The 26,197-nt window shown below is 37.8% G+C and overlaps 1 long non-coding RNA gene across 2 annotated transcripts in view; it reads left to right on the forward strand.

Moving 5' to 3' along the window:
* LOC122477954 overlaps positions 1-24,853 on the forward strand; it is a 38,401-nt gene extending 13,548 nt beyond the window's left edge. Inside the window, exons 2-4 of one of the 2 annotated variants that reach the window (XR_006295799.1) lie at positions 5,118-5,316; positions 12,997-13,073; positions 24,808-24,853. This is a non-coding gene — a long non-coding RNA (uncharacterized LOC122477954). The remainder of the gene's footprint in view (positions 1-5,117; positions 5,317-12,996; positions 13,074-24,807) is intronic. The other variant, XR_006295798.1, reaches the window with a different exon arrangement.
* Positions 24,854-26,197: the final 1,344 nt, after the last annotated feature.

Raw genomic sequence — 26,197 nt, forward strand, 5'->3', positions numbered from 1 at the left:
ATCTGTAGTATAAATTTACAGAAATAAGATTGTTAGATCAAGTTGTGCGTGTGTGTGTGTGTGTAATTTTGATGATATTGCCGAATTTTCCTCCATAAGTGTTGTATAAAGAACAGTTGAGAATGTATAGCACTGTCATTAGAATATGTTATCAGACTTTTGGATTTGAGATTGAAAAGTGAAAATGTTTAATATTAGTATTAGTTTATTATGTTTTTTTCCTGTTATGAGTATGATGAAACATCTTTTCAGAGTGGGCAAAATTTTAAATTCCCTCTTGCTAGTGAGGATCCAAGTAAAAGGGTATTGTTTTACATTGCTGGTATACATGTGAACTTTTCAACCTATTTACAAAGCACTCTGGCAATCTGTGTTAAAATATTTTAAATGACAAATACCTTTGTTCTAGCTACCTTTTCTTAAGGGAATGCCATAAGAGTTGCAGCCGTCATTTCCACTTATAAGTCATGGGCCAAAATATAGTCATATGGCCACACTTTCAAGGGAGGCTAGGACTATAGTCCTTAGCTATGTGGCAATGTACAAAGCTAAAACTTGGGCATTCTAATACTGAAGGAAGAAGAAAGGACATTGGGAGACTAGATTAATTGGTGAGCTAGGTAACAAGAGAAAGAGACTTCCTCCCCCCCACCCCCCAAATTATCTATTCCTCCAAAGGCATATTGCAAAAAGGCATAAACCAAAGAATTATTCATTGGGAACAAATATTATAACAGTGTAGCATATTACATACTTACAGGTATATATAAAGTTTTATATTTGCCCACATATTCAAAGAAATATGTATAAGTAAAGTTGGTTAAACACATTTATGGTATGCAGATACAAATATGACCATGTCACTATCCTACTTTTATTTACTTTACAGATTGAAGCCCAAACCCCTTTGCCCATATTTCTATTGTTATACTGCCTCCCTGGGGATGTAATAAAAACCATATAGAAAGATAAATTGCCTCTATCTGGAGTGGTTGGACTCCATGTAAGATACGGAATCTGAACTGGACCTTGAAGGAAGAAGTACTTGAATTAATGGAGAGGGGCATGGAGGCATAAACAAATAGTTCCAGTCTTTTTAGGCCCACCCTTTTAAAAAATCAAAATATAGAATACTACGGAAATAAATGAAGTATCTATCATAAAGTAAAAATATCACTGTATCCACCACTCAGAAAATAGAGTATTACTGTTTACATAGTATACAACCTCTCAATAACTATCCTGCCTTTCTCCCCAATGTCATCATTCTTCCAATTTCTAACCATAGACCAATTTTGCCTCACTTTTAACCTTACATAAATGGTATTAAGTGTGCATTTCATATGTATATGAGATTGTTCTGTATTGTTTGTAAAAGTTCACATTCATTGCTATATTCCACTGTATGACTACACCAAATATATTTATCCATCCTGTTGTTGATATTTGGGTTTTTCTACCCTGGGGCTATTAACCAATAATGATGCCATAAACATTCTCTTATGCGTCTCTTGGTGTGAATGGGAAGACATCTTTTGAGAGAATACTTAGGATTAAAATTCCTTGGTCTCGAGGTATGTTCACACTGTATACAGAATGACAGTTTTCCAAAGTTTATGTTATTTATATCCCCACCAAAAGTATATGAAAGTTTCACAGTCTCCACACCCTGAGCAACACTTGGTATCATCACTGTTTTTAATGTTAGCCATTCTGATGGGTGTGTAGTAGCATTTCATTTTAGCTTTAATTTGCATGCTACTGGTGATGATTGAGACTGAGCACCATTTTATGTTATTTGCCATTTAGAGATCCTCTGGTTTGAAGTGCTTGTTCAAGTCACTTGCCCATATTTCTGTTGGGTTGTCAGTCATTTTCTGACTGATTTTTAGGACTTCTTTATTCTGGATATGAGTTCTTGAACACACATATATACCAAATATCCTTTCTCATAGTATGGTTTGTCTTTTCATTTTCTCAGTAGCATCTTTTGAAAAACCAAAGTTCCTGATTTTAGTGTAATTTATTTTCACCAATCTTTTTCATTCTTAAATTATTTCACATGTGCCTTCAATTATTTTTATAACCCTGACTGAAAGAGTAATTAGTACCAGAGCTGTTACAGGAGATGGACCCTTTGAGGTTGAATTAAATACACACACACATGTAAAATCAATCACAGGGATAACTTCATTGCTATAGACAAAGGGACCACAAGTGATCCATGGCTTAAGGTACTGTTATACTTACTATTAATAGCATGGGATGGAGTGAAGGTGAGAACCTTCACTGTGGTAACCATAGTGATTTAAGATTGTGGATCCACCAGGCCTCTCTTATGAACCTAAACAGAATGTACACAGGAAAAAGAAAAATGTAAAAACTATGACTATGTAGCTGAGAATGCATAGAGAGTGTCAGAACTCCTCCACCACGGTTTTGAAGGAGTCCTTCATCTCCTATAAGCAGTGGGCAGAAAAGGTAGATTTGTAGTACCAATAAAATACTCAGTTCTTCCAGTTTTCTTAGTCTAAGGGTAGAGCATTGGTGAGAAAGATGTGGGGCCCTAAGACAGAATGGAGACTTTTGAGCAGACAAGAATGAAGATGAGAATGCTGAACCTGCATATCCCCCAAACTTCCTTGGCTCTCTGGGGAAACTAGCCTCCTCTGCATAGAGGCTTTCGGTGACTGCACTGGGAACAGCTCTCTCATAGGCTGGTATCTGTTCTCAGAACGTACCTTCATCACCTCACAGTATCCGTAGATAAATCTCAAGATCACCTAATCAGAGAAGTATGTGGCCTGGTCTGGCATGAGATAACCTTCACAGGAGTTAAAGACCTTACCATTTTGATCAGCAGAAACCTGAGGAGTATATATAGAAGTGGGTTCTAAGGATGTTACACCAAGGGGGAATCAATACAAGGTTTTATCATGGCAAATTTATTGGCATGGGTGCACTCACCTGAGAATCAACATCTCATATATTGGCATTAATAGTTTGCTAGGATGAGGCATGGGCTCAATAACAGTCTACAAATAATAAATGACCTACAAATGAAATTTGAAGTAATAATTTCAGAATCCCAGAAATACTCTGGCATACTGTAGAGAAGAGAAAACCAGGGCTCCTTAGACATTCTCCATTTTTACCAAGTCATTAAGGATGCATTGGTGATAGAAGTATAAGCATCCCTAAAGAGCTCTGAAGTGGCTGCTCTCTGTTTGTCAGATTGATGGTGATAAATGCTGTGGTAGAACTGAGTTTCCTGATCTCAGAATAAGATAATCTCAAATTGGTAGAGGCCACGTGATGGCATATAACCATCAGAGACATGGTGGGCACAATTACCATAATAATCCAAAGAACAGAACGTTAATCAGAGTGTTTTGACTTTCAGGGAAAGGTGGTAATGGTTAAAGGATAACAAGAAAGGAAGCAGATTAAGTAATAGATTAAGTAGCCTACTAATTTGCTGCTTGACATATATAGGTGGGAAAATTCTAAACTAACTTGTGTTGTCATAATGAAATTTGGAGCATCTCATCCAGTTCACAGACCTGGAACTCTTTGATGATGGAGAAAGATTGGGTCCCTTTGAAGAAAAATCCTGCAATGCTGCCACAGGTGTATAACCATGAACCTTCCCCTAATCCCATGCTTCCCAAACCTGTCTGTACTTTAGACCACCGTAGAATTCTCAAGAACATCCAGGCCAATTAAATCATAATTTCAGGGAGTGAGACCCAGGCATTGATATTTTTTGAAGCTCCCCTGGTGAGCAAATTACGGGATCACTGCCCTAATTCTTCTCTAGTGGCCATTTCCTGGAGAAAGGAAAATACCAGACCTCCTGAGGCTTATTAGATACTGTCTCTTAACTTATATTAATACCTAGGGACCCAAAACCTAATCCTGGACAACTGGTTAAAATAGGAGGCCTAGGAAACTTAAGTGACAGATGGAGTCTTGGCCTGCATCTGGGTTAACAGTGAGTCCAGAGAGACCCATATTAGGGTTATTTCTCCAGTCTTAATGTGTAGTAAGAATAGACATATTTTAATAACTGAAGCAGTCTTCATTTTAGTTTCCTGTCCAATGGAGTGAATGCTATTATGGTAGGAAGGGCTATGTAGAAGTTCATAACTGCTTGTCTCTCACCAAAGCAGTACTGCATCCCTGGGGAACTTGTAGAAATTAGTGCCACCATGCTGGCATAGTGATTCATACCACATTCCCACTTAACTTCCCTTTGTGGTCACCAGATGGGTCATAGGAATGACAGTATAAAAACCAAATGGGTAGTAAAGAATGACTGGATTACTGCAAGATTTTATCAGGCAAAGATGCCAATTGTAGTTGCTGTTACAGGTGTGGTATCTTCATTGGAGGAAATGAATACAGATTTTGATATGATATATAGGTATTGCTCTGGAAGTGCCCCCTCATTTCCCATTCCAGTTATTCAGGGAAATCAGAAGTAGATTGTGTTTAACTGACAGAGACAACAGTAAGCCCTTACTGTCTTGTCTCAGCACTGTGCCACCTTTCTATTCTGTGCTGAAGGGACCTTGATCATCTTGCTATGCGATAGAATATCACACTGGTCTATTATAGAAATGAACGTTAAATGAGCCCAAAGAGCAGGAAGTAGTAAACACTCTACATGCTTTGATAAGACATATGCTTAGCAGAAGGTGCAAGAAAAACCCTGTAAAACTTCAGGGACCTGCCACATGGGATTCAATGGCCAGAGACCTGTTAGGTTATCCATTCGAGTGAGTGACAGTCTGTTGTGTTTTTCACCACAACAGTAAAGAAAAAGGCAAAATGTATGGCAGGCCTTTTTAGGTTCTGGAGACAACAAAATAGTACTTTTGGGTGACCTAGCCTGTTTTATGGGTAACTGTAATTTTGAGTAGGGCCCAGAGCAAACTGTCTTGCCAGTTGGGCCTTATGGTTCGGCAGATACAATGGTATTGGAAGTTCATGTGGTAGAGATGTTCTATGAGGCCTCTGAGGGTAAGTGCCAATAGGAGAATTACAAGATTCCTTGGTTTTTGAGTATAGATCTATCTTCCTCAACCAATGTTTTGTTTTGTTTCTTTGAAAAGCAGCTCCTGGTTTGCTGCTGGTACCTGATAGAGATGGAACTCCTGACCATGGGACATCAAGTGACTATGTGAATGATCGAACTACTACTCGTCATGAACTGGTGTTATCTGATTCACCAATCATACAACTGGATGGGCATAACAGCAGTTCACTCCCTACAAAACTGGGTACATGGCCACAACTAAACTGAATAAGCAGGTGACTCAGACTACTGTTATTAGTACCTGCCCCTATTCCTTCAGCACTTCTCCCTCAATCCATATACACTGGCTTCAAAGGGGGTTCCCTCTGACCAATTAATGAAGGAAAAAAGTTTAGGTCTTGTTAATTCACAAAAGGGTCTGCAATGAGCTGGCAATAGCTGGGTGTGAGTGGTCACTATACAACACCATCGCTCAATAGTGGCCCTGAATCACAACAGTAAAGGGAAATCCTTTCCTTGAGAACTTTAGGAGACGTGGCCTGAGGTAAGGGTATAGAGTGGTTCATTGTGAGTGGCTTATGAGTCGACAGGCTGGACAAGAACTTAAAACAAATTAGAAAACTGGTTCAGTTTATGGAGCCAACCAGGAGACAATAACCTCCAAATTTAGGATGCAGACTTCAGAATAAAGTATTATGCTTAAATGCAGTAACCAATATGTAGTGCCATCTTTCCCAGAAGGTATGTATAGTGGAGATGAGCATGGTCCCTCTATTTTCTATATGTCTATTTTTTTTAAATAACTGGGAGCATGTTTTCTGAATTTGGTGAAAAGCATGAAATTACAGATCCACAAAGCTCAGTGAAGCACAGGTAGGAAAATTACCAATGCGTGTTATTGTCAAACTGACAAAACTAAGAAAAATATCTTAAAAGCATTCAGAAAAAGTGCACATCACACACAGGAGGGCTATTATATGAATTTTTAAAAGTTTTTTAATGGAAGCATAACACACATGTAGAAAAGTACACAAATATAATTATTTAGCACAACTTATCACAAAGTAAAGATAACTGTGTAATCAACACCCACATCAATAGCTACAACACTAACATGCCCCCTTCTTAGTCATTCTTCTTTCTTCCCAAAGGTAATCACTTTCCCAAATTCTAACACCAAAGATTAGGTTTGCCAATGGTTAACTTATATATATTGAATACATAACTGTATTCTCTTGTGTCTGGCTTCCTTTGTTTAATATTGTGAGGTTCATCTCTCTGCCCCTCCCCTGCTCACTCATCTCTCACTCTCTCAAATAAACAAACATTAAAAAAAAATCTTTAAAGAAAACATTGTGAGGTTTATCCATGTTACCTGGATCGGTTGTTCATTTATTTTCATTGTTATACAATGAATGAATATATTGCCATTTACTTACCCGTTCTACCGTTGATAGATATTGGCAATGTTTCCATTTAGGGCTATTATAAAGACTGATGCTATGAACATTCTTTTGTATGTCTTTTGGGGTACACATGTATGCATTTTTGTTAGGTTCTCTATTATACCTAAAAACCCACTTGAAGAATTTTTTGGTCCCTGAAACTTTGGACTTAGTGGTTTTGGTAGTAAACTTGGTACTAAAGAGAGAAATGCTTCCTAATACTTCAACGAATTAGAAGTGGACACTGTTCACTGGCAGGTTTGGGCTTTTTCTGTCACTAACCAACAAGAGAGAAGGAAATCACTCTACTGGCAGGGTGAGGGATCCCTTTTAACGGGGGGAAATTGCATTGCTGCTATACAGCAGAATAAATATGACTGTATATGGACTGTAACAGTATTCTCTGAGAAGCTTGTTCGTATTCTCTTAGCCAATAGTCCAGTAAAAAACTAGGGTAACCCAAAAAGGACCTCTCCTAGGACTCATAAGAATGACTGTTGGGAGTACCCCACCCGGTAAGAATCCCATCCAGGTGAGGTACAAACAAAAAGTGAGAGAAACCAAGAATGGACGGTGAATAGGGCACCTGGATAGCTCAATTGGTTAAGCATCTGATTTCAGCTCAGGTCATGATCTCATGGTTTGTGGGTTTGAGCCATCAGGCTCTGTGCTGACAGCGTGGAGCCTGCTTCAGATTCTCTCCCTCTCTCTGCCCAGCTGTTCATGCTCTCTCTCTGTCGCTCACTCCCTCTTTCTCTCTCTCAAAAATAAGCATTAAAAAAAAAGAATGGATGGTGAAAGAAAACAGCTATGTTTATGAATCTAGGCCTCATGACCAACTTAAAAAAGCAGGTTTTAAGAGACTATGATTATGTTTTGTAACTTTTCTCCCCTGCCATATATGAAGAATTCTAGGGTGCTAATGTTTATGGTTCCAGAGCTGATTACACCACCCCATGATGAGTTTGTAACTGGTGGGAAGAGATTGCTTAGTGGAAAAGAGTGAGGTGAGCGTATCTTTTCTTCCCCTCCACTAGAGGTTACCTTGAACTGGATTTATACTTTGACCACAGGTCATTACTCGTCTCACAGTGAACTCTTCACAATTCTCTCTCCCTCCAGATTCTGATTAAGTTCTTCTGTCTCTTGGAACCTATTCTTGTAATTCTCTTATACCCTACACACACACATTTGTAATTAGTCCCTTTGTAAATAAACCTTCTTTAAATGATCCTGAATGTATCATTTGTTTCCTATTAGGACTCTTGGACACATGAACTTTTTTTTTTTTTTTTAAATTAAGTAGGCACCATGCCCAACATGGGGCTTGAACTCACAACCCTGAGATCAAGAGTCCTATGTTCTATTGACTGAGCCAGCCAGGCGCCCCTGGACACATGAACTTTTTATCTCTTGAATTGCTTCTTGTCTAAAATCTACTTGGATTTAGCATAGCCGCACCATCTTTATTAGTTTTTGCATGATATACCTTTTTACTTTAAGCTTTTCTGCATTCTCATATTTAAGATTTGTCTCTTGAAAACAGGTTAAAAGTGTACCTTTATAAATCCAAGTCTTTGTCTTTTAATTGGGATAATCAATTTACATTTAGTATAATTATTATATACAGGCTTTAAAGCTGCCATCCTGCTGTTTTTTGTCTCACCTATTCTTTGTTCTTTTTTCTGTACTTTCTTTGGGATTGTTCAAGTGTTTTTTCTATTTCATCTTCTTCTTTTGATTTTTTGTGGTTTTATGTTTTTTTAATATTCTTAGTTACTCTAGAAATGAGAATGTGCATCCATGACTTTTAAAAGCCTAGTACATATTAGTACGTTTTCCACTTCCTAGACAATGTGATTACCTTAGACCACTTTAAAACTATTTTCCTTCGCCTCTCAGTTACTGTACTATTATGTTTTAAATCTGTATGTTTTTAACAACATGATATATTAGCATTGTTTTGTAAGCTTACTATTTATTGGGATTTACCTATGTATTTTTCCCTTTCATTGCTCTTCATCTCTTCCAGAATGTGAGAATGGCTATCTGAGATCATTTCTCTCTGCCCAAAGTCCACTCTTTTTTACAGGGCAGAAATGCTGGTGTCAAATTCTCAATTTCTGTTTGTTTGAAAAAACTTTATTTTGCCTATTTGAAAGTTATATTGTTTGAATGTAAATTCTAAGTTGACAGTATTTTCCTTTGGTACTCTAAAGATAGCATCATTTTGGTTGCAAAGCAGCTGTCTTACTGTCATTCGTTTTGATAAAGTAATTTGTCTTTTTCCTCTGGATGCGTAAATTTTTCCTCTTTGGTTTTCAGCAATTTTACGGTGATGTGCTTAGGTGTGATTTTCCTTGCCTTTTTCTTGCTTAAGGTTTATAGTGCTGCTTAAATCCGAGGCATGATGCCTTTTACTTATTTTAGACATCTCTTCAAGTATCACTTTTTTATGGTCTCTCATTCCTTTCCTTCTGGGTCTCAACTATATTAGACTTTTTTAAATTCTACACTGTAAGTCTCTTCCACCTTTAAAAATTTTTTTACCATTTTCTTCCTTTTGTCTCTGTAAATCTATCTGCATATTTTCTTCTGAACTTTCTCCAATTCCCTAATTTTGTCCTCAACTCCATATAATTGACTACTAAGTCTACCCACTGTGAAAGTCTACCCTCAGCTAAAAGACTGAGGTGTTTATTTCTTCCTTGTGAGCCCTAAACTCCAGTTTTCAACCTCCCTGCCCCCTCCTGGCCCTGTGAGTTTGCAAAAATCTGTGTTCACTTTCTCAGTTGCTTTTGATAGAGTCAGATGTCTCTAGCAGAAAGGGAGCCCTAAATACTCAAGTATCTCTCCGATGTGTCTCCCTCTCCTAGATCTTAGCCCTGCAATCTTCACCAGTTTGGTAGCTTTTTAGTGCCTTTAAAGAAATGTGGTTTTCTTTTTCTTGGCCCACTTTTCTAGTTGCTAGTTATTCTCAGCTAAAGCATAATCAAAACCCACCTAGTTCTTTATTATTAGAAGTGGAACTGCAGACGACTCATTTTTTTTTTTAAAGTAATCTCTACACCCAATGTGAAGCTCAAACTGACAACCCCGATATGAAGAGTCAGTCGTATGCTCCACCAACTGAGCCAACCAGACACACCAAGTCCTTGGTGACTTGTGACATTTTTAATGTCAAAAATTTTACTCGATGCCCCTGCCCCCTCTCTATCAAAACACACAAGGTACTAGTCAGACATGTTTAGCATATAAACTATAAATAAATATATAAGAAAAATAGACACATCATTATGTCCAAGTCCCCTGTAATAACTATTACTCAGGGATTTGTAACTCAAGGGAAACACTGCTATAAGCAAAGGCATAGTCTCAGGAAAGTTAGAAGGATGTTTGAAGGAACATGAGCCCAGTTTGATTAAGAGATTTGATGTATGAAAGCAGGGATAAAGGTCTGACTTTTATTCTCTGTATAATAGGAAACCATTGGAAATTTCTTTATTGTGGTATCTTTAAAATTTTTTTTAATTTTTTTTTATTTTTGAGGGAGAGAGAGACACAGAGTGTGAGCAGAGGAGGGGCAGAGAGAGAGGGAGACACAGAATCTGAAGCAGGCTCCAGGCTCTGAGCTGTCAGCACAGGGCCCACAGCGAGGCTCAAACTCACAAACCATGAGATCATGACCTGAGCGGAAGTCAGACACTCAACTGACTGAGCTACCCCTATTGTGGTATCTTTTCATAAAAACTGTGTTCAATACGGTAGTGGCATGCAAGATAGACGAAGTAAGAATACAGGCAGAGAAACCCACTAGGAATCTTTAGTAATGGACCAAATATGAGCTGTTGATGAGAGACATCATGGTGTAATGAAAAGAATGTTGACATTAGAATCACAGGACTTGTAATTACTGGTCCTGTCAACTTGGGCAAGTCATTTAACCTGTGTGATTCTGCTTATTTACATGCCAGTCACCTTGGAGGCCTTTAGTAGAATGATGAAATGTTAATAACTTTTGCTTAACTCAGAGTGGTTATACAAATATAATGATGATAAGAACCTTTTAAAATGCATATTATAAAATTTAAGGTGTAATATGCATTTGAAGAACTAAAGAAATAAAAGTGGAGACTGATAAGGAAAGAGAAGAGTGAAAGAAAAAGACTATTCAAGTATAGTGAATCCTGGTGACTAGAAAATGGAATCAACTTACATAAGTCAGTCAAAAGAGGAAGTGATGGGGTGCCTGGGTGGCTCAGTCAGTTAGGTATCTAACTCTTGATCTCAGCTCAGACCGTGATCTCAGTTTGGGATCAAGCTGTGTGTCAGGCTCTGCACTGACAGTGAGGAGACTGCTTGGGATTCTCTCTTTCTGCCCCTCTACACCCCCTTCCTCTCTCTCTCTCAAAATAAATAAACTTAAAAAAAAAAAAGAGGAACTGATTATGGGAATCAGGATGAGAGAAAAAACAGTGATTTATTTCTTTTTAATTGTGGAAATGTTTAGCAGGCACTTCTCTACTGTATCTATTAATTTCATATATTCTTAGGTATTTTCATGTGAGATTACTCAATTTCCTTTATAGAATTTTAAGTTTGGAGATAAAGAAGATATCTCCTTGGGAATATGTATTTCCTCATTTTTTTTTAAGTTTATCTGTTTATTTTGGGAGAGAAGAGAGTACAAACAGGGGAGGGGCAGAGAAAGAGGGAGAAAATCCTAAACAGGCTCTGCACTGACCTGGCACAGAGCCCTAGGCGGGCTGCGAATTCAGGAACCCAGAGATCATGACCCTAGGCAAAATCAAGAGTCAGACACTTAACCGACTGAGCCACCCAGGCACCTCATTTTTAATTTAATTTTAATTTAATTTTAATTTATTAAAAAAAATAAAGCCTGTACCTGCTGGTTTGATAAAAGTTCCATTTATTTTTGTCCAGTTTATTAGTAAAGTGATTACATAGGGTACTGCCTGGTTTAAGGATTATTTGTTCCTTCCAATTTAATACCAAACTGCTATTCTTCAGTGTGCATCACTCTAAATCTTTATCACTATTAGTACTTTAAGGTACTGTACCTTACTAAAACCCAGGCAAACACTTTATTTTTTTTTTCAATATATGAAATTTATTGTCAGATTGGTTTCCATACAACACCCAGTGCTCATCCCAAAAGGTGCCCTCCTCAATACCCATCACCCACCCGCCCCTCCCTCCCACCCTCCATCAACCCTCAGTTTGTTCTCAGTTTTTAACAGTCTCTTATGCTTTGGCTCTCTCTCCCACTCTAACCTCTTTTTTTTTCCTTCCCCTCCCCCATGGGTTTCTGTTAAGTTTCTCAGGATCCACATAAGAGTGAAAACATATGGTATCTGTCTTTCTCTGTATGGTTTATTTCACTTAGCATCACACTCTCCAGTTCCATCCACGTTGCTACAAAGGGCCATATTTCATTCTTTCTCATTGCCACGTAGTACTCCATTGTGTATATAAACCACAATTTATCCATTCATCAGTTGATGGACATTTAGGCTCTTTCCATAATTTGGCTATTGTTGAGAGTGCTGCTATAAACATTGGGGTACAAGTGCCCCTATGCATCAGTATTCCTGTATCCCTTGGGTAAATTCCTAGCAGTGCTATTGCTGGGTCATAGGGTAGGTCTATTTTTAATTTTCTGAGGAACCTCCACACTGTTTTCCAGAGTGGCTGCACCAATTTGCATTCCCACCAACAGTGCAAGAGGGTTCCCGTTTCTCCACATCCTCTCCAGCATCTATAGTCTCTTGATTTGTTCATTTTGGCCACTGACTGGCGTGAGGAGATGTCTGAGTGTGGTTTTGATTTGTATTTCCCTGATGAGCAATGTTGAGCATCTTTTCATGTCAGGCAAACACTTTAACTTCAATTTGAATTTCATGTGAGACATAACAAATGTCTTACTGAAAGTCATATGCCATGTTTGTTTCTTTTATATTTTAAATGTATATGCCTTTAATTTAGACTGTGAACTTTTAAGATGGTTTCTGTTCCTTCTGAAATCCTTAGTTTCTCCTAATTGTTTTTAAAATTAAATTGTAATGGACACTCAACCATAACAGTAGCTTTATGTTGTGCCCCAGGAATTTGTCCCCCATAATTTTGATTATCTCTGGATTGCTGTAGTATGTTACTGAATCTGTAACTTTACATTTCCAGTAACATCCAACATCTTCAGTAAGTTTAGACTTTAAAAAAATGCTTTGTCCACCATTAGAAAGCTGATTGGGGGTTTAGACCAAACATTCCTCTTACATCCTTGTTTGTTCCCTCTCATTTTTGTCTAGTTTCCCCTATTCTTACATGAGTAGAAATTTGGTTATACAGAGCTGTTTGCCTTTCCTGCTTTTTTTTGCCCATTACAGTTTTCTGTATTTAACAGCCCTTCTAGTTCTACTCCAAATAAAATATTTTGTATTTTTTACTTGGGACTACAGAAATAATGTATTGGCATCCTCTCTTATCCAGTAGATTTTGGCATGCCCAAATCTGGAAGTGAAAAAAGCAACAACAACAAAAAAAAAACAGAGCAGCAAGGAAAATCGGTAAGCTTTACCCTGCAGCAAAAATATCAATCTGTTCTTAAGGAATTAAGTGCTTCACAAAGGTGAGTTCTCCATGTGACTAAGGCTTCAATTATTCATCGTGGACAGTAACCCAGTGCAGTTTGAAGGTCCTTGTCATTACAGGTGACCTAGTAAATGTTTGACAACTAGCTCACCAGGAAAGAAAAAAAAAAAAAAGCTTTGATTATGGTGTTTGCAAATTTCTTGGGGTAAATATCCCACTGTGGCTCATTTCAGGCTACCACAGGACATCACAGAACACAGAATTAGAAGAAGGTATATATTATCAAACTATAATATTTCTATAATACGGATATGATCACCATAACCACAAAAACATGGATAATAGTAAAATGAGGAAATGAATTTTGAATATTTATTATTCTTATATATTGGATTTTAACATAATTGTCAGCTTACATAGTTAATTCTTCATAAAGGCTGTGTTTAACAGCCTGCAAAATTTCTAAAAATGTTTAAATGTACTCATAAAGCAGTATAAGCCAGCTCTAGCATATACTGCTTTCTGCACTCTTAGTTTTGGAAGTGACTTAGGCAATAGCTAATATGAGTTGAATCCTTCATGCCTTTTTCATATTCCTCCATGTATATGATACCTTGTTATGACTTTATTACTTTTTAAAATCTTCTGAGCCAGCTGCAAATGTTTAATTTGTCACTTGTAAATAAACACAAACAAAAGGAACTCCATGAACAATGGGAATAGAGACATTTCCTCAAGGAAGAAATATAGACAGCAAAACAGCACATTAAAAGATGCTGAACATCATTAGTCACTAGGTAAATGCAAATTAAAATAACAATGAGCTATACCACTACATACCTATTAGAATGGCTGATTAAAAAGACTGGTCATAACAGGTCAGGGGGAATTGGAATTCTCAGTATATAACTAGTGAGAATGTAAAATGGTACAACCACTTGGAAAACAGCTTGGCAGTTTCTTAAAAAGGTAAATGTATACCTATCATAATCCACCTATTCCATTCCTACCTATTTACCAAAAAGAAAACCTATGTCCATACAAACACTTATACAAGAGTATTTGTTATAGACAAAAACTGGAAACAACCAGAATGTCCACCGATGGGTGAATGGATATAGAAATTGTGGCATATCCATACAAAGAATACTACTCAGTAGTAAAAAAAAACAAAAAACTGTTGAGTGACACAACATAGGTAAATCTCAAAATAATTATGCTGAGTGAAAAAAGTCACGGAGGGCATGCTGTTTGATTCTATTTAAATAAAATTATAGAAAATGCCAACTAAGCTATAGGACAAAATGATCATTGGCTTCAAGTGGGTGCAAGGAAGAGGGGTTGGGTTGGGGGAAGAGAAAGGGTTTACAAAGGACTACACAGACACTTGTAGTGAGGCATATGTTTATTATCTTGATTTTGGTGATTGTTTCATGGGTGTCAAATTACCAAATTGTGTACTTTAAATATATGTGATATACTGTATGTCAATTATATTTCAATAAAGCTATAATAAACTTTTAATTTTTTTAACATTTATTTATTTTTGACAGCCAGAGACAGCTGTGAGCTGAGCGTGAGCAGGGGAGGGGCAGAGAAAGAGGGAGACACAGAATCTGAAGCAGGTTCCAGGCTCTGAGCTGTCAGCAGAGCCTGACACAGGGCTGAAACTCACGAACCGCAAGATCATGACCTGAGCCAAAGTTGGACGCTTAACCGACTAAGCCACCCAGGCGCCCCATAAAAATTTTTAAAACTATCGTCTGGCCAGTGAAGATGAGGAAAAGGCAAATGCTTTGTGCTGGACAATACATTTCTATCTTTGGGAGTAAAACTGTATAGGTTCTTTAGGCAAGCCCTGACCACATTGCTGGCTTATACGGAGAAGTTGAGCAACTGAAATGCTCAGGTTTTTATCACATGTCTGCTGTTAAGCCAGATTCTCTTCATCTTTATACTTTACACTTCTTTACACATTTTATACTTATCTCTGCTATATTTTATATTATTTATTTCTCATAACTATTATAGTGAGGCTTTGGTATTAATATTTATTAGACAATTGGTTTTTCAGATTCTGTTTAGTGAACACTAGGGAGGGATACTCACAGAACCATCTGAGGTATCCTGACTGGGTGTGAGGATTGGAAATGGAGGGAAAATGATAAAGATTCTCAGTAGGCAAGGCTCTAGCCTCCAAGTCAGGCAGCTTCTTTGTTTTATAGACTTAAGGGCTCCAGAGGGGAAAAAGTATGAAAATCACCTCCTAAGTTTTCTACAAGCTAAGCCCAGAAGCTAATGCATAGCAGTTGCTCAATAAATATCTGCCAAATGGATCTTGATTAAATTTAAAATGATTCTTTCATGGGGCACCTGGGTGGCTCGGTCAGTTAAGGGTCCGACTTCAGCTCAGGTTATGATCTTATGATCGTTTGTGGGTTCCAGCCCCTCGTCCAGCTCTGTACTGACAGCTCAGAGCCTGGAGTCTGCTTCAGATTCTCTCTCTCTCTCTCTCTCTCTCTCTCTCTCTCTCTGCCCTTCCTTGGCTTGTGCTTTCTCTCTCCCTCAAAAACAAAAAATATTTAAAGGAATAAAAATAATAAATAAAATGCACTTTCGCTTCTTTCTGCACTCCCTCTCTCACGTGGCACATAAACATTTATTCTGTCATCTGAGTTTCTTGAGGTGGGACTATTAATTTTTGAGAACTGCTATTGATTTTACACTAAGAAAGGTACCGATTGCAAGGAAGATGGAAGAACAGAAGGATCCTGAGCTCACCTCCACCCCCCACCCCCGCCAGACACACCCACACTGCAACTACATTTAATATAACTCACTCTGAAAACAACCTGAAGACTAGCAGAACAACTTTTCCACAGCTACTGATATAAAGAAAAAGCCACATTCATTACAGTAGGAGGGGCAGAGACTCAGTCAAGAACCAAAACCCCTGGCCTGGCAACCCACAAGTAGGAGGGATATCATAGGAGTTCCTCTCTAAGGAACGAAGAGATCAGGCTCCACATCAGGCACCTCTGGCTGTGGGGACCTGCACAGGGAAGATAAATCCCCATAAAATATGCCTTTGAAGATCAGTAGGACTTACCATAACTCTAAGAGAGCCAGAAGGCAATAAGAAACAAAGACGCCACTCATAAGGCCAGAGCACTAGATCACTTAGTCTGAGACCCAGCACAGGGGCAGCAGTTCGGAAAGCACCTGGGTTATACATGAAGGAAATCTAATTTTAGGGTGTTCTGGAGGGGCAGGGCAGTACTGGTGGGCACCATTTTTCTTGCCCTCTTTCAGCTTAGCTGGACGACGGTTGTGTGAGCCCGTTCTGATACTCTCCATCTGTCCTGAGAACACTACTTGCTCCTCCCCAGCATTTCCCTACAGACCTGTCCGGTCCAATCTGCACCACACCTGGCAAGCAGCCTCAGTTGTTTTTTGGGGTTTGTTAATTGGTTGGTTGGTTGGTGGTTGGTTTTTAAGATTTTATTTGGGTAACTCTATACCCAACATGGGGCTTGAACTCACAACCCCTAGATCAAGTCACATGCTTCACCAGCTACCAATGCCCTTCCAGAGCAACTTCTGCCCCAGGGAGGTGGAGTGCTAGCCCCACCCACCAGCATGCCCACCAAAGGTGGAGGTGAGACTCTTAGACTTCTACACTGGAACTAACCCTATCTACCAGCACACCCACTACAGCCAGATCTCATAGCTGCACAGGGGTCCACCCCTACCAACCAGTACACCCATAAGTAGTCATGGCTAATCACTGCAGCCAGCCAGGCTGGAGGCCAGACCTGCCCACTAGCATGCCTGCAGCAGTCATGCCAAGTCACAACAGGAGGGTGAATGCAGTCCACAGAGGGGACATCCTTGGATTACCTGGTTCTGGTGACCAGAGAGGATTGTGCTACTGGGCCCCACAGGACACCTTCAACATAAGGCCACTACTTTCAAGATCAGGAGACAGAGGAATATGTTCCAAACAAAAGAATAAGACAAAACCTGAGAAAGAGAACTAAACAAAATAGAGATAAGGAATCTGTCTAATAAAGAGTTCAAAATAATGCTCATAAAGATGCTAACCAGATTTGAGAGAAGTATATGAGCTCAGTGAGAACTTTAACAAAAACTTCAAAAAAAAATCAGAGCTAAAGAATACAATAACTGAAATGAAAAATACACTAGAGGGAATCAACAGCAGATTAGAGAATACAGAAAAATGGATCCATGATCTGGAAGACAGAGTAATGGAAAGCACCCAAGCCGAACAGTACAAACAAAAAAGATTTAAGAAAAAAAAAAGACAGGTTAATGGACTTCTAGGACAACATCAAGTATACTAACATTCATATTATACAGGCCCCAAAAAAGAGAAAGGGGCAGAAAACAATTTGAGAAAACAACAGCTGAAAGCCTCCTTAAGTTTAAGGGGGATGAAAACAGACACCCAGGTCTAGGCTATACAGAGAACCTCAAACAAGTGAGCGCAAGGCAGTCCACACCAAGACACATAATTAAAATGTCCAAAATTTGGGACACCTGGCTGGCTCAGTAAGTTAAGCGTCTGACTCTTGATGTCAGCTCAGATCATGATCTCAGAGTCATGAGACTGAACCCTGCACTGGACTATATGCTGGCATGGAGCCTGCTTAATATTATCTGTCTCCCTCTTCCTCTGTTCCTCACCCACTCAGGCACATGCATGCACTCTCTCTCAAATAAATAAATAAAATGTCCAAAATTAAAAACAGAGAATCTTAAAAGCAGCAAGAGAAAAGCAAATAGTTACATACCAGGGAAACCTCATAAGCCTATTACTTGGTTTGTCAGCAAAAATTTGCAGGCCAGAAGGGAGCAGCACTATATATTCAAAGTGCTCAAAGGAAAAAACCTATAACCACGAAGACTCTACTGGGCAAGGTTATCATTCAGAATTGAAGGAGAGATAAAGAGTTTCTCAGATACAAAGTTCAGCACCACTAAACCAGCCTTACAAGAAATGTTAAAGGGAATTCCATAAGCAAATAAGAAAAGGCCACAACTAGAAGAAAATTGTAAAAGGAAAAAATTCCACTTGTAAAAGCAAACACATAGTAATGGTAGTAGATCAATTATAAAGAAAGAGCTGGGGGCGCCTGGGTGGCTCAGTCGGTTAAGCGTCTGACTTCAGCTCAGGTCATGATCTCGCGGTCCGTGAGTTTGAGCCCCGCATCGGGCTCTGTGCTGACGGCTCAGAGCCTGGACCCTGTTTCCGATTCTGTGTCTCCCTCTCTCTCTGACCCTCCCCCGTTCATGCTCTGTCTCTGTCTCAAAAATAAATAAATGTCAAAAAAAAAAATTTTTTTTTTTAAATAAGAAAGAGCTGGTTCTCTGAAAAGCTAAAATTGATAAACCTTTAGCCAGACTCATCAAGAAAAAAAGAGAAAGAACTCAGTATCAGAAACAAAGGGGATGTTTCAACTGACACCACATAACTACAAAGGATTGAGACTACTATGAAAAATTATATGCCAACAAATTGGACAACCTAGAAGAAATGGATAAATTACTAGAAACATACAGTCTCCTGAGACTGAAGGAGGAGAAAATCTGATTACTACTAAGAAAATGGGATCAGTAATAAAAAAAATTCCCAACAAACAAAAGCCCAGGATCAAATGGCTTCACAGGTGAATTCTACCAAACATTTAAAGTTTATTTATTTATTTTGAAAGACAGCACATACGCACATGTGCACACGAGTGGGGAAGGGGCGGAGAGGGAGAGAAAGAATCCCAAGCAGGTTCTGCCCTGTCGGCACGGAGCCTGATGTGGGGCTTGAACTAATGAACAGTAAGATCATGACCTGAGCCAAAACGAAGAGTCCGATGCTTAACCCACTGAGCCACCCAGGTGCCCTGAGTTCTACCAAACATTCAAAGAACTGATGCCTATCCTTCTCAAACTATTCCAAAATATAGATGAGGATTGAATGCTTCCAAATTTATTCTATGAAGCAACAATCATCCTGGTAACAAAACCAAAGACACTACAAAAAAAGAAGTACAGACCAATATTCCTAATGAACATAGATGCAAAAATCCTCAACAAAATTTAACAAACCAAATTCAACAATATGTTAAAAGGACCATTCACCACAATCAAGTAGGATTTATTTTGGGGATTACAGGTTCAATACCTGCAAATCAATCAACATGATATACCACATTAACAATATGAAGGATAAAAATCATGATCATTTCAAAAAATGCAGAAAAAGCCCTGGTCAAAACTCAACATCTATTCATTATAAACACTCTCAACAAAGTGAGTTTAGAGAGAACACACATCAACAAAATAAATGCCATATTGGAAAAATCCACATCTAACATCATACTCAGCAGTGAAAGGCTAAAAGCGTTCCTCTAAGATTAGGAACAAGACAAGGATGTCCACTCTCACCACATTTATTCAACATAATACTACAAGTCCTAGCCACAGCAATCAGATAAGAAAAATAAATAAAAGGTATCCAAATTGGTAAGGAAGAAGTAAAACTTTCACTATTTGCAGATGACCTGACACTACATATTGAAAACCGTAAAGACTTCACCAAAACACTATTAGAACTAATAAATGGAGTCAGTAAAGTTGCTGGATACAGAACCAATATACAGAAATCTGCCACATTTCTATACACTTAGAACAAACTATGAGAAAGACAAATTAAGAAAACAATCCCACTGACAACTGCATCAAAAAAAGAATAAAATACCAAAGAATGAATTTAACCAAGGAGATAAAAGAAGTGTACTCTGCAAATTACAAGACACCAATGAAAGAAACTGGATAAGGCACAAATAAATAGAAAGATGTTCTGTGCTCATGGATTGGAAGAATTAATATTGTTAAAATACCCATACTTTCCAAAGCAATCTACAGATTCAATGATATCTCTATCAAAATACCAGCAGTATTTTTTACAGAACTAGAACAAACAATCCTTAAATTTGGGTGTAACCACAAAAGACCTCAAATAGCCAAAGTAATCTTGAGAAAAAAGAACAAAGCCAGAGGTATCACAATCCCAGTTTCAAACTGTACTACAAAGCTATAATAATCAAAAGAATATGGTACTAGCACAAAAATGAACACAGAGAATCAATAGAGAGAAATAGAGCCCAGAAATAAATCCACACTTATATGGTCAGTTAATCTAAAACAAAGGAGGCAAAAATATACACTGGGGAAAAGATAGCCTCTTCAATAAATGGTGTTGGGAAAACTGGACAGTTAAATGCAAAAGAATGGAACTGGACCACTTTCTTAACAATATACACAAAAATAATGCAAAATGGATTAAAGACCTAAACATAAGACCTGAAATCATAAAATTCCTAAAAGAAACCATAGGTAGTAAACTCGGACTTAAACAATATTTTTCTGGATCTGTCTCCTCAGGCAAGAGAAACAAAAGCAAAAATAAACAACTTGTACTACATCAAACTAAAAAGCTTTTGTAAAGCAAAGGAAACCACCAAGAAGACAAAAAGGCAACCTACTGAATGAGAGAAGATATTTGTAAATGACATATCTGCGAAGGAGTTAATATCCAAAATGTAAAAAGAACGCAAACAATTCAACATAATAATAGTAAAAATAATAATAAAATTTAAAAATAGAGGACCTGAATAGGCACTTTGCTGAAGACATACAGATGGCCAATAGACATATGAAAAGATGCTCAACATCAATAATCATCAAGGAAATGCAAATCAAAACCACAGTAAGACATCAACTCACAGCAGTCAGAATGGCTAGTATCAAAAAGACAAGAAATAATAAGCATTGGCAAAAATGTGGAAAAAAGGGGACGAATTTCTTTTTTTAATTTTTTTAAGGATTTTTAAAGTTAATTTGATTTTGAGAGAGACAAGTTTAGGTTTATAATCTTGTTGGTACTCTGCGAGTGGCAGGGGAGGAGGGGGGGCGGGCAGAAACAAAGTAGAGAGAGAATCCCAAACAGGCTCCACACTGCCAACTTAGAGTCTGATGTGGGACTCGAACTCACGAACCTCAAGATCATGACCTCAGCTGAAACCATGAGTCAGATGCTTAACTGACAGAGCCACCCAGGCACCACAGGGAACCATTTTCTTGGTGGGAATGTAAATTGGTACAACAACTATGGAAAACAGTATGGAGAGTTCTCCAAAAATTAAAAATAGAAATACCATATGATGCAGTAATTCCACTTCTGGGTATTTACTCAGGAAAATAAAAACACTAATTTGAAAATATTACACAACGCTGTGTTTATTGTAGCATTATATACAATAGCTAAGATATGGAAGCACTTGAGTGTTCATCAATAGATGAATGGATGAAGCCCTCCTTCCAATTAAGTTGAGAAAACTGAGTATTAATGGTCAACTTCCTGCCTCTTTCCATTTAAAATTATCTTTGTTTTTACCCATTCTAATCTTCTTCCCTCTAGAGTCTGATGTTTACCCATTGTTCAAAATCAAATACTCAATTTTTTGACCCACAGTCATCTCTTGTGAAGAAAATGACTTCATCTATTAATCTCTCTGTTCTATATCTCATCTCTCTCAGGATTTCCTCCAGGCTATAAATATACTCAAACCTCTCCCATTCTAAAAAAATATCCTCCTTTGACCCTGAGTTACTCTAAACTAATACTCTATCTTCTAATTTCTTCTCATGGCCCTGCTCTGCACTTTTTCATTTTCCATTTACTTCACAACACGCTTAAATATAAATTATTGTCAACACTACCTCAATAAAACTGAGTCATCAGTGACAAAATGTAGTTGACAAGTTCCTAACCTTTAGTATATTTAACTTTCTGTACCATTTCACACTTCATATTTTGAGTAGTAGTCAAATATATTTAGAAGAACAAAGTAGGAACTGATGGAAGGAAGGGAAAAGTTGCTTTTAAATTTGAGTACCCAAGGAATTATAAATAGTTGTAGTAGCCAGAATAATGCCTCCCCATGATCTTCTATTCCCACTGAAGATGTTTACATCTCAGTTTCCCTGGAACCGTTGAATATGTTATGTTATATAGCAAGGGGGAATTAAGGTTGTGGATGGAATTAAGGTAGCTAATCATCTGGCCTTCAAGTAGGTAGATTTTCCTCGATTATCCATGTAGGCCCAACATAATCATAAAGATCCTTATAAATGAAAGGATGCAGACAAGTGTGTCAGATTAATGTGATGTGAAAAAGACTAACCAGCCACTTCCGGCTTTGAAGATGGAAGGGAACCATGAACCAAGGTGCCGGCAGCCTCTAGAAGTTGGAAAGAGCAAGAAAAGAGATTCTGCCTCAGAATCTCAAGGAAGCAACCAACTCTGCTTATACCTTGATTTTAGAACAGTAGGACCCATTTCAGACTTCTGACCTCCAAATATCTAAGATAACTTTTTTTAAGCCACTAAATTTGTAGTAATTTGTTGTATCAACAGTATTACAATAACTATTTCTAATTTTCCTTTAAAGTACAGTTGAATCTTGTGACTTTTTCTATTGAGTCTGATCTATTGAGTGAGGGCTTGGAAGTGATGATAGGAAGGAAACCAGGTTCAAATAAGAGTTCTTTATCACTGCAACTACTCTCTTGTTGATCTTCATACTTGCTTATAATCATATATAAATACTAACATTCTATTACCAGAATTAAAACCATTATGAAAACTTAACAGGGTGCATACTTGCTTCAGGAAAAAAAGGTATAAGGAAAAAAAGGATAACGTAAGATTGTATTCTTCCCCAAGTGAGGACAGAAAAAGAAAGCTTGTTGGTTTCTGTTAGGGAGCAATTGATAATAGCAGGGGAGAAAAATGTGGGTAAACCAATCTGGCACTAAAAAAAAAAGAAAAGAAGGGGGTCCCAGAGCCAACCCAAACCATACAGTGACGTCTAAGGTTAAATATAGATTCGTTGGCTACCAATCTCCAACTTTCTAAAGCTTTCATCCAACCACTCAATATGATTTTACCTTCAGTCCAATTATTCCTGATCTGTTTGAGTTCTTGCCCTAAGTTATAGGAAGTAACTAACTCCTGTTACTTGAAGGTAGGAGACTTACTTACTAACAAAACAGAAAGGTAGGATGCCTCATTTTGATGGGCAGAGATCACTCCTGCTATATCAACTTGAAACTCTATAGAATATTTTCTCATAGTAACATAAAACATATACAGAGGTTGGATTTAGAGAATGGCCCTAATAGTAATCCTGGAGACAGAATTACTTTCCTATTGCATATTGTGTTCTTAGTTCCAGAACAGGAATGAACCTTAAAATGTACCTAAGCCCTTTCTTTCTCCTTTTACTTTCCCTAAACTTTTTAAAAGTTTATTTATTTATTTTGAGAGAGAGAGAGAGAGAGAGAATGCTCGTGTGCAAGCAGGGGAGGGACAGAGACTCCCAAGCAGGCTCCCCACTGTAGCACAGAGCCCAACTCCAGACTTGAACTCACACACAGTGAGATCGTGACCTGAGCCAAAATCACGAGTTGGATACTTAACCAACTGAGCCAACCAGCACCCCTTTCACTTTAAAATCAAGTTATTTATCTGTCCTACCTGTCTAGCATTTCTTGACTTTACTCAGAGTCACAAAGTCAGACTCAACAAATGTGACTTTAGATGTGACAAAAGGATTTTTATAACCTCTACACCAGTTTTTCTCAAACTAGAATCTTTGAATTCTTTACCAGACTTTTCCCATTTTGTGATTTATTTCATTAATCTATAATAATATAATCATAGTCCAAATCACCCTGATTGCCACTTATAACTAAATACTGCCATGTGATTCCAGAGCCTGTGCTGTGTTCAGATTTTATGATCTTGTTGGTACTGTGTAATAGCACTTGTGTCTCAGGCAAATGAGAACAGAAATAGGTAATAAATGCTTCTTTCTGGCCATATGAAAGTCAAATGACATCAGTGAAAGAATGAACAAGATCTCTTAAAGGTCTAGTAGAGAAAACTGGCCATCATATACGGAACACAACAGTTAGTACAGACAGGCCAAATTTAGAAGAACCTAAACTGTGGCAGATCTGTATTTCTGTTTCAAGAAGCAATTTTTGCAAAAAGTAAAAAGAAAAAAAATCAAGTAGCACATAGATACTAATTTTATTAGTTTATATTTCTCTACATTTAGTATATAAATTTTAGTTTCAAGATGAAGAGGTAAGAGCATAAAGAGTTCATATTAAGAGTTATAAAGATAACTGGAGGAAACTCAAAAATTTGTTTTTTTTCTTTAGGTAAGCTCTGCCTAGTAAACACACTAAATGTACTATGGGTCCTTAGTGCAAATACTCTATTTTAGGTCTTTCCCACAATCACATCTCATCTAGATATTTCAATAGCATCCCAAGTGGTCTCTTTGCCTCTAGTTCTCCACCCCATTGCAGCAAATATGTAACTTTAGTTACATATTTCACATTGCTCTCATAGTTATCTTTTTGTGATTAAAAGACCAAGACTTTTTTATGTTAAAATTCAATTCTCCCATCCCTTACCCTTCAGAATAGAATCTGAATTCATTACCATGATATGTTAAGGCACTCAATATATCCAGCCTTATCTTTCAACTGTTTTGTCTCCTCATTCATTCTTTTTAAGGTTTTTTTTTTTTAATGTTTTATTTATTTTTGAGACAGAGAGAGACAGAGTGTGAGCAGGCGAGGCGCAGAGAGAGAGCGAGACACAGAATCCAAAGCAGCCTTCAGGCTCTGAGCTGTCAGCATACAGCCCAACGCAGGACTCAAACTCACAAACCGCGAGATCATGACCTGAGCCGAAGTCGGACGCTTAACCGACTGAGCCACCCAGGCGCCCCCCCTTCTCATTCATTCTTTCCTCTGCCCTCCCCAAACCCCTTAGAGCACTTGCCAAACTTGTAGTTTCCAAAACTTACCAGGTCAAGTTCTCTGAGACTTTGCATTGTTCCCTCTGTGTAGGTGACTTCCTCTGTTTCCCGCCCCCCAGCTATGATTTTGTTTAAAAACAATTCTCTTACATATAGACATTTTCCCTGAACACCCCCAGTTAAATTAGATACATTAAAATTACTCTATGCATGCATTTATGTCATCACATTATGGTGACTATCTGATCCTTAATGGTCTCCCCAATTAAAAGACTTTCTTAAAGGTGACATCTGGATCTTTCATCTATGTATCTTCAACATCTAGCTCAGTGCCTTGCATATAATAGGCATTCAATATATTTTTAAAAGTTAACAGGAATATGGGAGTAATTTATCAATAGATCTCTATTGCATTAACATTCTTCAGCCTAAACCTTCACTTAGGGAGAAACCTCCCCACTTGGCCCAGTCAAATCCAAATATCACTGACGGACAAACTGTAGGAGTCTCAGTCTTGCCTCAACCTACATCAAAAGCAGTCCCATAATATAAATGGATGTTTTTTTAAAGCTATAAATAAGAAGGCTTTTGGAAGGCAGAATGTACTATCATATGAACAATGTTACAGTGACTAAATTTCAAGCTAGCAAGTACAGAAATGGCAATGAAGTTGTATAAAACTGAACCACCATGGTAGTAGCTGGAATTCTGTGCTCTAAGGCAGGAGATCTTACAGTGCTTGAACAAAGAGGAGAAAGAAAAAAAATATATCCTTATTTCTTGTTTCCTTAAGAATAATTTGCCTTTGACATTTTTCTTCCCACTTTTCTATGGAAAACCTGTCTCATACTGTTCTCTTACAAAGTATGTATATGGTAAAGCCCAATCTCATTATTGTTAACTTTTGAGATTAAATACGCTTTGATGATGGGATATCTCTGAAACTGTCATATTTCTTCAACACCAAATAAGCCAAATTCTTTAAATTCTTTAAGGTTTTTTTTAGATGTAATGAAATGTTTCTTAATAAGTTTCATTCTTTTAGTGCCATGTTAAGTCACTGTTTCTGTGCAATGAAAAATCAACAGGTACTAGATAATGTGTGTTAAAACCTAAAAGTCTCACATAAGTGGCTCCATTAAGTCACTTAGATATGATATAGATCAGATCCATCAGAACCA

This window comes from Prionailurus bengalensis, chromosome B1, assembly GCF_016509475.1.
Source record: "Prionailurus bengalensis isolate Pbe53 chromosome B1, Fcat_Pben_1.1_paternal_pri, whole genome shotgun sequence".
Lineage (NCBI taxonomy): Eukaryota > Metazoa > Chordata > Mammalia > Carnivora > Felidae > Prionailurus > Prionailurus bengalensis.